This window comes from Oncorhynchus clarkii, chromosome 18, assembly GCF_045791955.1.
Source record: "Oncorhynchus clarkii lewisi isolate Uvic-CL-2024 chromosome 18, UVic_Ocla_1.0, whole genome shotgun sequence".
NCBI classification, from domain to species: domain Eukaryota; kingdom Metazoa; phylum Chordata; class Actinopteri; order Salmoniformes; family Salmonidae; genus Oncorhynchus; species Oncorhynchus clarkii.
The window spans coordinates 12,703,195-12,715,312 of record NC_092164.1 but is presented as its reverse complement, the minus strand read 5'-3'; positions in this window follow the sequence as shown (position 1 = coordinate 12,715,312).

Sequence of the window (12,118 nt, the reverse complement as noted above, 5' to 3'; positions counted from 1 at the left end):
CAATAACGTATTGCTGATGTAGATCACAGCCAGCCAGCACACAGCCACTGCCCTCTACATGAATATTTTATCTCATACATACAGTGGGGCAAAAAAGTATTTAGTCAGCCACCAATTGTGCAAGTTCTCCCATTTAAAAATGAGAGAGGCCTGTAATTTAAATCATAGGTACACTTCATGTCATGTTGTGTCTTGTCTCTGTCCTTTCCCTTCACCCTGTCTCCCTCTGCTGGTCGTTGTTAGGTTACCTTTTCTCCCCCGCTTTCTCCCAGCTGTTCCTTGTCTCCTCTAACTACCCATTCACCCCGTTTCCCACCTGTTCCCTTTTTCCCTCTGATTAGGTCCCTATATCTCTCTCTGTTTCTGTTCCTGTCCTTGTCGGATTCTTGTTTGTGTTTCATGCCTGAGCCAGACTATCGTCATGTTTGCTGTAACCTTGTCCTGTCCTGTCGGAATCTGCCGGTCTATCTGAGCCTACCTATGTTTGGTTATTAAAGAAGCTCTGTTAAGTTAGTTCGCTTTTGGGTCCTCATTCACTCACCATAACAGAAGAATCCGACCGCGAATGGACCCAGCGACTTCGGATCCTCTCCACTCAGCCGTCGGGATCCAGGGAGCGATGCTAGGCAGACACGAGCAGGAAGTGTCTGCTGCTCGACATGCCGTTGAGACCCTGGCCACCCAAGTCTCCAACCTCACAGAACAGGTTCACCATCTCCGCCTCGATCCACCGGCCACTTCCAGGGCTTTCGAATCTCCGGAGCCCAGAATCAATAACCCGCCGTGTTACTCTGGGGAGCCCACTGAATGCCGCTCGTTCCTCACCCAGTGTGATATTGTGTTTTCTCTCCAGCCCAACACTTACTCCAGGAGCACTGCTCGTGTCGCCTACGTCATATCTCTCCTTATTGGACGGGCTCGTGAGTGGGGCACGGCAATCTGGGAGGCAAGGGCTGAGTGTACTAACCAGTATCAGGACTTTAAGGAGGAGATGATACGGGTTTTTGATCGATCTGTTTTTGGGGAGGAGGCTTCCAGGGCCCTGTCTTCCCTATGTCAAGGTAATCGATCCATAACAGACTACTCTATTGAGTTTCGCACTCTTGCTGCCTCCAGTGGCTGGAACGAGCCGGCTTTGCTCGCTCGTTTTCTGGAGGGTCTCCGCGCCGAGGTAAAGGATGAGATTCTCTCCCGGGAGGTTCCTTCCAGCGTGGATTCCCTGATTGAACTCGCTATTCGCATTGAGCGACGGGTTGATCTGCGTCACCGAGCTCGTGGAAAGGAGCTCGCGTTCTCCGTTGCCCCCCTCTCCGCATCACTACCATCTTCCTCTGCCGGCTCGGGAGCTGAGCCTATGCAGCTGGGAGGTATCCGCATCTCGACTAAGGAGAGGGAACGGAGAATCACCAACCGCCTCTGTCTCTATTGCGGTTCTGCTGGTCATTTTGTCACTTCATGTCCAGTAAAAGCCAGAGCTCATCAGTAAGCGGAGGGCTACTGGTGAGCGCTACTACTCCTGTCTCTCCTTCAAGATCCTGCACTACCTTGTCGGTCCATCTACGCTGGACCGGTTCGTCAGCTTCCTGCAGTGCCTTAATAGACTCTGGGGCGGAGGGCTGTTTTATGGACGAGACCTGGGCTCGGGAACATGACATTCCTCTCAGACAGTTAAGGGAGTCCACGGCCTTGTTCGCCCTGGATGGTAGTCCTCTCCCCAGGATTCAGCGTGAGACGCTACCTTTAACCCTCACTGTTTCTGGTAATCATAGCGAAACCATTTCTTTTTTGATTTTTCGTTCACCTTTTACACCTGTTGTTTTGGGCCATCCCTGGCTAGTTTGTCATAATCCTTCCATTAATTGGTCTAGTAATTCTATCCTCTCCTGGAACGTCTCTTGTCATGTGAAATGTTTAATGTCTGCTATCCCTCCTGTTTCCTCTGTCTCTTCTTCACAGGAGGAGCCTGGTGATTTGACAGGGGTGCCGGAGGAATATCACGATCTGCGCACGGTGTTCAGTCGGTCCAGGGCCACCTCTCTTCCTCCACACCGGTCGTATGATTGTAGAATTGATCTCCTTCCGGGAACCACTCCCCCCCGGGGTAGACTATACTCTCTGTCGGCTCCCGAACGTAAGGCTCTCGAGGATTATTTGTCTGTAGCTCTTGACGCCGGTACCATAGTCCCCTCCTCCTCTCCCGCCGGAGCGGGGTTTTTTTTTGTCAAGAAGAAGGACGGGTCTCTGCGCCCCTGCATAGATTATCGAGGGCTGAATGACATAACAGTTAAGAATCGTTATCCGCTTCCTCTTATGTCTTCAGCCTTCGAGATCCTGCAGGGAGCCAGGTTTTTCACTAAGTTGGACCTTCGTAACGCTTACCATCTCGTGCGCATCAGGGAGGGGGACGAGTGGAAGACGGCGTTTAACACTCCGTTAGGGCACTTTGAATACCGGGTTCTTCCTTTCGGCCTTGCTAACGCTCCAGCTGTCTTTCAGGCATTAGTCAATGATGTCCTGAGAGACATGCTGAACATCTTTGTTTTCGTTTACCTTGACGATATCCTGATTTTTTCACCGTCACTCCAGATTCATGTTCAGCACGTTCGACGTGTCCTCCAGCGCCTTTTAGAGAATTGTCTTTTTGTGAAGGCTGAGAAGTGCACTTTTCATGCCTCCTCCGTCACATTTCTCGGTTCTGTTATTTCCGCTGAAGGCATTAAGATGGATCCCGCTAAAGTCCAAGCTGTCATTGATTGGCCCGTCCCTAAGTCACGCGTCGAGCTGCAGCGCTTTCTCGGCTTCGCGAACTTCTATCGTCGTTTCATCCGTAATTTCGGTCAGGTGGCCGCTCCTCTCACAGCCCTTACTTCTGTCAAGACGTGCTTTAAGTGGTCCGTTTCCGCCCAGGGAGCTTTTGATCTCCTCAAGAATCGTTTTACATCCGCTCCTATCCTTGTTACACCTGACGTCTCTAGACAGTTCGTTGTCGAGGTTGACGCGTCAGAGGTGGGCGTGGGAGCCATTCTTTCTCAGCGCTCCCTCTCTGACGACAAGGTCCACCCATGCGCGTATTTTTCTCATCGCCTGTCGCCGTCGGAACGTAACTATGATGTGGGTAACCGCGAACTGCTCGCCATCCGGTTAGCCCTAGGCGAATGGCGACAGTGGTTGGAGGGGGCGACCGTTCCTTTTGTCGTTTGGACTGACCATAGGAACCTTGAGTACATCCGTTCTGCCAAACGACTTAATGCGCGTCAGGCGCGTTGGGCGCTGTTTTTCGCTCGTTTCGAGTTCGTGATTTCTTATCGTCCGGGCTCTAAGAACACCAAGCCTGATGCTTTGTCTCGTCTCTTCAGTTCTTCAGTAGCCTCCACTGACCCCGAGGGGATTCTCCCTGAGGGGCGTGTTGTCGGGTTGACTGTCTGGGGAATTGAGAGGCAGGTAAAACAAGCGCTCACTCACACTCCGTCGCCGCGCGCTTGTCCTAGGAACCTTCTTTTCGTTCCCGTTCCTACTCGTCTGGCCGTTCTTCAGTGGGCTCACTCTGCCAAGTTAGCCGGCCACCCTGGCGTTCGGGGTACGCTTGCTTCCATTCGCCAGCGTTTTTGGTGGCCCACCCGGGAGCATGACACGCGTCGTTTCGTGGCTGCTTGTTCGGTCTGCGCGCAGACTAAGTCCGGTAACTCTCCTCCTGCCGGCCGTCTCAGGCCGCTTCCTATTCCCTCTCGACCGTGGTCTCACATCGCCTTAGATTTTGTCACCGGACTGCCTTCGTCAGCGGGGAAGACTGTTATTCTTACGGTTGTCGATAGGTTCTCTAAGGCGGCTCATTTCATTCCCCTTGCTAAGCTTCCTTCTGCTAAAGAGACGGCACAAATCATCATCGAGAATGTTTTCAGAATTCATGGCCTTCCGTCAGACGTCGTTTCGGACAGAGGTCCGCAATTCACGTCTCAATTTTGGAGGGAGTTTTGCCGTTTGATTGGGGCTTCCGTCAGTCTCTCTTCCGGCTTTCACCCCCAGTCTAACGGTCAAGCAGAACGGGCCAATCAGACTATTGGTCGCATCTTACGCAGTCTTTCTTTTCGCAACCCTGCGTCTTGGTCAGAACAGCTCCCCTGGGCAGAATACGCCCACAACTCGCTTCCTTCATCTGCGACCGGGCTATCTCCTTTTCAGAGTAGCCTCGGGTACCAGCCTCCGCTGTTCTCATCTCAGTTCGCCGAGTCCAGCGTCCCCTCCGCTCAGGCTTTTGTCCAACGTTGCGAGCGCACCTGGAAGAGGGTCAGGTCTGCACTTTGCCGTTATAGGGCGCAGACTGTGAGGGCTGCTAATAAGCGTAGAACTAAGAGTCCTAGATATTGTCGCGGTCAGAGAGTTTGGCTCTCCACTCAGAACCTTCCCCTTAAGACGGCTTCTCGCAAGTTGACCCCGCGGTTCATTGGTCCGTTCCGTATTTCTCGGGTCATTAATCCTGTCGCAGTTCGACTTCTTCTTCCGCGATACCTTCGTCGCGTCCACCCGGTCTTCCATGTCTCCTGTATTAAGCCCGTTCTTCGCGCCCCCGCTCGTCTTCCCCCCCCCCCCCCCCATCCTTGTCGAGGGCGCACCCATCTACAGGGTCCGCAGGATTTTGGACATGCGTCCTCGGGGCCGTGGTCACCAGTACCTTGTCGATTGGGAGGGGTACGGTCCTGAGGAGAGGAGTTGGGTTCCCTCTCGGGACGTGCTGGACCGTGCGCTGATCGAGGATTTCCTCCGTTGCCGCCAGGTTTCCTCCTCGAGTGCGCCAGGAGGCGCTCGGTGAGTGGGGGGGTACTGTCATGTTGTGTCTTGTCTCTGTCCTTTCCCTTCACCCTGTCTCCCTCTGCTGGTCGTTGTTAGGTTACCTTTTCTCCCCCGCTTTCTCCCAGCTGTTCCTTGTCTCCTCTAACTACCCATTCACCCCGTTTCCCACCTGTTCCCTTTTTCCCTCTGATTAGGTCCCTATATCTCTCTCTGTTTCTGTTCCTGTCCTTGTCGGATTCTTGTTTGTGTTTCATGCCTGAGCCAGACTATCGTCATGTTTGCTGTAACCTTGTCCTGTCCTGTCGGAATCTGCCGGTCTATCTGAGCCTACCTATGTTTGGTTATTAAAGAAGCTCTGTTAAGTTAGTTCGCTTTTGGGTCCTCATTCACTCACCATAACACTTCAACTATGACAGACAAAATGAGGAAAAAAAATCCAGAAAATCACATTGTAGGATTTTCAATGAATTTATTTGCAAATTATGGTGGAAAATAAGTATTTGGTCAATAACAAAAGTTTATCTCAATACTTTGTTATATACCGTTTGTTGGCAATGACAGAGGTCAAACGTTTTCTGTAAGTCTTCACAAGGTTTTCACACAGGTTTTCACACTGTTGCTGGTATTTTGGCCCATTCTTCCATGCAGATCTCCTCTAGAGCAGTGATGTTTTGGGGCTGTTGCTGGGCAACACGGACTTTCAACTCCCTCCAAAGATTTTCTATGGGGTTGAGATCTGGAGACTGGCTAGGCCACTCCAGGACATTGAAATGCTTCTTACGAAGCCACTCCTTCGTTGCCCGGGCGGTGTGTTTGGGATCATCGTCATGCTGAAAGACCCAGCCATGTTTCATCTTCAATGCCCTTGCTGATGGAAGGAGGTTTTCACTCAAAATCTCACGATACATGGCCCCATTCATTCTTTCCTTTACATGGATCAGTCGCCCTGGTCCCTTTGCAGAAAAACAGCCCCAAAGCATGATGTTTCCACCCCCATGCTTCACAGTAGGTATGGTGTTCTTTGGATGCATTCTTTGTCCTCCAAACACGACGAGTTTAGTTTTTACCAAAAAGTTATATTTTGGTTTCATCTGACCGTATGACATTCTCCCAATCTTCTTCTGGATCATCCAAATGCTCTCTAGCAAACTTCAGACGGGCCTGGACATGTACTGGCTTAAGCAGGGGGACACGTCTGGCACTGCAGGATTTGAGTCCCTGGCGGCGTAGGGTGTTACTGATGGTAGGCTTTGTTACTTTGATCCCAGCTTTCTGCAGGTCATTCACTAGGTCCCCCTGTGTGGTTCTGGGATTTTTGCTCACCGTTCTTGTGATCATTTTGACCCCACGGGGTGAGATCTTGCGTGGAGCCCCAGATCGAGGGAGATTATCAGTGGTCTTGTATGTCTTCCATTTCCTAATAATTGCTCCCACAGTTGATTTCTTCAAACCAAGCTGCTTACCTATTGCAGATTCAGTATTCCCAGCCTGGTGCAGGTCTACAATTTTGTTTCTGGTGTCCTTTGACCGCTCTTTGGTCTTGGCCATAGTGGAGTTTGGAGTGTGACTGTTTGAGGTTGTGGACAGGTGTCTTTTATACTGATAACAAGTTCAAACAGGTGCCATTAATACAGGTAACGAGTAGAGGACAGAGGAGCCTCTTAAAGAAGAAGTTACAGGTCTGTGAGAGCCAGAAATCTTGCTTGTTTGTAGGTGACCAAATACTTATTTTCCACCATAATTTGCAAATAAATTCATTAAAAATGTGATTTTCTGGATTTTTTTTCCTAATTTTGTCTGTCATAGTTGAAGTGTACCTATGATGAGAATTACAGGCCTCTCTCATCTTTTTAAGTGGGAGAACTTGCACAATTGGTGGCTGACTAAATACTTTTCTGCCCCACTGTATATGCCACAGTGCCCTCAAACACATGATCTTCTTTCCTCTTGCCCTAGCAGTAACATATGAATTATGCCTCTGTCAGGAGATTTGGCTAAAGACCATATTTTTACCCACCAAGCACATACACTTACACGTAATAGCATACTATCATAATATCCAAATGCATGCAGGCTATATAGCCTTTATGTACAGTGTACCTCTCAGGGGGCACAGATAACTGCCTGCTTGTATCAGCACGAACGCCCCTAGCTCCGAGGCAGAGACAGATGACACACCTCCAGACCCACCGTCAGTTCATTTACCTCCAGAATAAAGATTCAGTACTCTATTTTGTTTCTGTGGTGTTTGCCAGAGGTCCTCTGTTTTGCTCAGGGTTAAATGAATTAAATGGGCGTATCGCCAAACCACTGTAGCTCCAAACCATAAGATATTTGCAGCCCCTTCCCTCCCAAGGCCTGGAGAAAGAGAGATATCGGGTTGTGTGAGTGTGTTTATCGCTTTGGCTGTCGGTGGCTCTGTGGGAAAAGTTTATCATGCCAAAAGAAGAGTAGTCTGCAAGGGCTTTCTTTGGATACTAAGAGGGTCAGTCTGCAAGGGCTTTCTTTGGATACTAAGAGGGTCAGTCTGCAAGGGCTTTCTTTGGATACTATTCTGTATGAACGGAGAAATAATATTAAGCAAGAAGCTATGTTTTTCTGATGAAACATGAAATAGTCTCTCATTAGAATCGTTCTAGTATAGAATAGTACATGATAGTACTATGCCTTAGTTATCGTTCCTCAGACATTTCCCCAAAGACATCATGGAGTTGAGATCAACATCCATGTAAAGAAGAAAGCAATGTTAACATCAATGTAAACAAGTCAGTTGACTAAAGTGCGTTCCAAATACACTGAGTCTACAAAACATTCTGAACAGGATGTGATTACCTTGTGAGTTAAGCAGGTGTGGGTCATAGTTGAGGAAGGGTATAGGCAGTATGGCTTTTGATTGAATAAAACATTACAAATGTATCCAGAGAAATGTGTCAAACAGTGACTAACAATATAGACTAGGGACACCTGCTCTTTCCATGACAGAGACTGACCATTTGAATCTTGGTGAAAGTGATGATCCCTTATTCATGTCACTTGTTAATTTCACTTCAATCAGTGTAGATGAAGGGGAGGAGACGGTTTAAATAATGATTTTTAAGCCTTGAGAGAATTGAGACATGGATTGTGTCTGTGTGTGATATTCAGAGGGGAATGGGCAAGACAAAACATTTAAGTGCCTTTGAACAGGGTATGGTAGTAGGTGCCAGGCGCACCGGTTAATGTGAAAAACTACAGACCTGCTGTATTTTTCATGCTCAACAGTTTGCCGTGTGTATAAAGAATCGTCCACCACCCAAAGGACATCCAGCCAACTTGACACAACTGTGGGAAGCATTGGAGTCAACATGGGCCAGCGTCCCTGTGGAATGCTTTCGACACCTTGTAGAGTCCATGCCCCAATTCAATGATCGTAATGTTTTGTACACTCAGTGTGTGGTTTTTCTACATTCAGTAACCTAACTACAAACGATTTATTTAATTGAAGAAAATCCATCAGAGCGCCTCATTCATAAAGATGTAGCAAACGTCCCTGTAAGTCATCAGACAGCAGCCAGTACAGTCAGTACCAGTGTGCCCATGAGCTGCATGACTGCCTCCGTCATGGGTGGCATACGGAGGCACTGCGTCCACCAGGTGGCCCACACATCTGGCTCATTACCTCTCAGCTACCACCATGACTCTCCACCGCTCTGACAGCCTGTTGGAATAATCTCATCAGGACCAAGGAGGCAGGGAGGGAGTCACACACTGTCATCGTAACATGCTGCTGTCTGAAATGTGCTGGAGCAGGACAGCGAAGGCAGCCATGTGCAGACCGTGCAGTGGGAATGAGTTTACATTCTTGTGACGTAAGAACGAGATGGACCTTAATCATACTTTTTCAGATAAGTGATACAATTAGGAAATAGCCATAATATGACTGATTTAATATGGCTTCCGACAGTCGTGGACTCAGAGCTCTAAAAGACAGGAGAAGAGGACGTTAGACGTTAATTGCTGTTGTCTGGCTGACTGTCACTGTCAGTACTATCAGGTACTATCTGATGATGATTTTCTGGAACAGGGATGGGCAACTTTGATATGTTTGGGGCCCACAAAAAATCTGAACTCGCGCTGCACACACACACACACACACACACACACACACACACACACACACACACACACACACACACACACACACACACACACACACACACACACACACACACACACACACACACACACACACACACACACACACACACTTCTGCTCTAGAAGGACTGTTACCAGGACTCCAGTCTATATATAACGTGATGATCCTCTAGAAGGACTGTCACCAGGACTCCAGTCTATATATAACATGATGATCCTCTAGGACTGTCACCAGGACTCCAGTCTATATATAACGTGATGATCCTCTAGAAGGACTGTCACCAGGACTCCAGTCTATATATAACATGATGATCCTCTAGGACTGTCACCAGGACTCCAGTCTATATATAACATGATGATCCTCTAGGACTGTCACCAGGACTCCAGTCTATATATAACATGATGATCCTCTAGGACTGTCACCAGGACTCCAGTCTATATATAACATGATGATCCTCTAGGACTGTCACCAGGACTCCAGTCTATCTATAACGTGATACTCCTCTAGGACTGTCACCAGCACTCCAGTCTATGTATAACGTGATAATCCTCTAGGACTGTCACCAGGACTCCAGTCTATATATACCACAATGTGCTTCTGACCGAGGTCAGCCTTGTTAGCTTATTAGCTCTAAGCACTAACCTCATTAAGGACAGAGTCCTCTGCCTTTACCTTCCAGCACCCTCTGCTGACTCTCCGGTCACCCTAAGGGGACGCGATGGCCCCAAGTGCCGCCAATCCAACCTGCGTTTTCTATCCACCATAGTTACAGCGTTGAGGCAAAACTGCTGTCACGGCAGATTTTTCATGCATACAATATTCCAGCTACAGCCACTGCCTTTAATCCCAGAGAGAGCGAGAGGGCAAGAGGAATTCTGATGATGGATTACCACTTCCTGTCATATACTGTAGTACTAACTAGACCCTGGCTATGAGCACGAGCAACAATTTCAAACAAAGGCACTCAGTGAATACAGAATACAGCATACAAGACGAATGTGACTGGAATATCTGGAATACACTCCTACTACTACTACAGATCCCTGCTGGTTTCCTGAAATAGCCTGGTTTATTTCAATGTCAACAGAGTTATGCCTCCCTATGAAGATTGACACTGTCGACTCCAAAATGTCACACCCCTGATATGTTTAACACAACTTCTACATCCTTTGAAATCAATAAAACACTTTAATTAACTGAAAATCTAATATTGACTTCCCATACAAGCCATAATTCAGAAATGATGAGGACCGTATTCCAGCATGCATGCTTTTCCTTCTCTGTATGCACAGAAAGCTAAACCTGGAACATCAAACATTCAGCATATCAACACGGTATGTGGCGACTGCACCTCATTCCTGTGTATACCCTCATTTAGGGCCGTAATTCGATGTTTGATCAATTGCATAATCCTATCAGAACACAGCAGGACGGGCTAGTACAGCAGGGCGAATGTGACAACAACAATGGTGTCAAGCGCCAGTACGATGACAGATCCTCTATTTATCACAGAGATAGAAAGAGAGAGATGAGGTGAAATGGGAATGTTGTTGTTCCGTCCCTGGCTGTCTCCCCAGCCCCAGCTTCACTCCCCTTGCTTCAGCCTCTGTGTCTGTCCATGCCCTCCTGGCTCCTGTTTAAACTGGACTGCTTTTGTCCTTAAATGACAGGAGCTGCTGATGAAGCTGCTCCTAAATAAAGAACGACTAGTGTAATGAATGCTGGGCCTCCTCCTTCCAAAAACTGCATTACAGGCTCTAATGCGCTCCCTTGTCTGAATCAGTCTATCAGCTAACCTGTTCTCAGAGAGTGAATTAAAGATCCAGAGAAGAATTAAAGATGATATTGGAGGAGAAGGGGTTAGTCGGAATGAGGGAGGGAAGAAAAGCCAATGAGAGAAGCATCGAGACTCACCCAGGGCAGGTACACGACCCACGACCCCGGCCATGACCTTTTAAAGCCTTTGAAATGAGAGGCGAACAGCACTCCCTCTATGTTGAATGGTTCATTTCTCTGTCAGCAGGAGAAATCAGCAAGATGGTGATAGTCAGAGAGATCCCTGCTTCCACAGACTCCAAAACAATCTTGAATGTTCTCAACTTATTTATTAATTAATTAATTTGCCAGGGTCCATGTACAACATGTCATTGCACCAGATTTAGCTTGATAGCTCATTTTCATCTGTAATCCCTGGGCAGAAAGCAATCAGCATCAATACATCATTACAATGCTACAATACACTGAGTGTACAAAACATTAAGAACACCTGCTCTTTCCATGACATGGACTGAACAGGTGAATCCAGGTGAAATCTATGATCCCATATTGATGTCACTTGTTAAATCCACTTCAATCAGTGTAGACGAAGGGGAAGAGACAGGTTAAATAAGGATTTTTAAGCCTTGAGACAATTGTGATGGATTGTGTATGTGTGCCATTCACAGAGTGAATGAGCAAGACAAAACTGCAAGTGCCTTTGAATGGAACGGGGTATGCTAGTGGGTGCCAGGCGCACTGGTTTGTGTCAAGAACTGCAACGCTGCAGGGTTTTTCACACTCTGTATCAAGAATGGTCCACCACCCAAAGGACATCCAGCCAATTTGACACAACTGTGGGAAGCATTGGAGTCAACATGGGCCAGCATCCCTGTGGAAAGCTTTCAACAATTTGTAGAGTCCATGCCCTGACGAATTGAGGCTGTTCTGAGGGCAAAATGGGGGGATGCAACTCAATATTAGGAAGGTGTTCCTAATGTTTGATATAGTCAATGTATATATATCTAAATATATAAGAATAGCAATACCTAGGGAAGACAATTTAGTGTGAATGCAATTATATTTTTGTGAAAATAGATTATTCATCTCATCTGAAACCATGCATTTTCTACTCAGACTAGGCTGTAGACATACCATAAATCTTTCACAGACTCCAAAACAATGTCTACACAATGTTCTCAGCTTAGTGACGCCTGATGAAGACAATTGGGACAAAATGTGGACCAGAACTAGTATCTCTTGTTGTTGATATAACTCAGACAGTTTTATTGGGTCCTTCAGACACCAACTAAAGTACTGTTTTCAAACCAGGTCATCTTGCAATGAGAAAACAGGCCTATAATAGGAAAATGAGCAATGGTGAATTGTTAATTCATTATCCCAATGAATTAGTGATTGAGAGAGGGTGAGATACATGA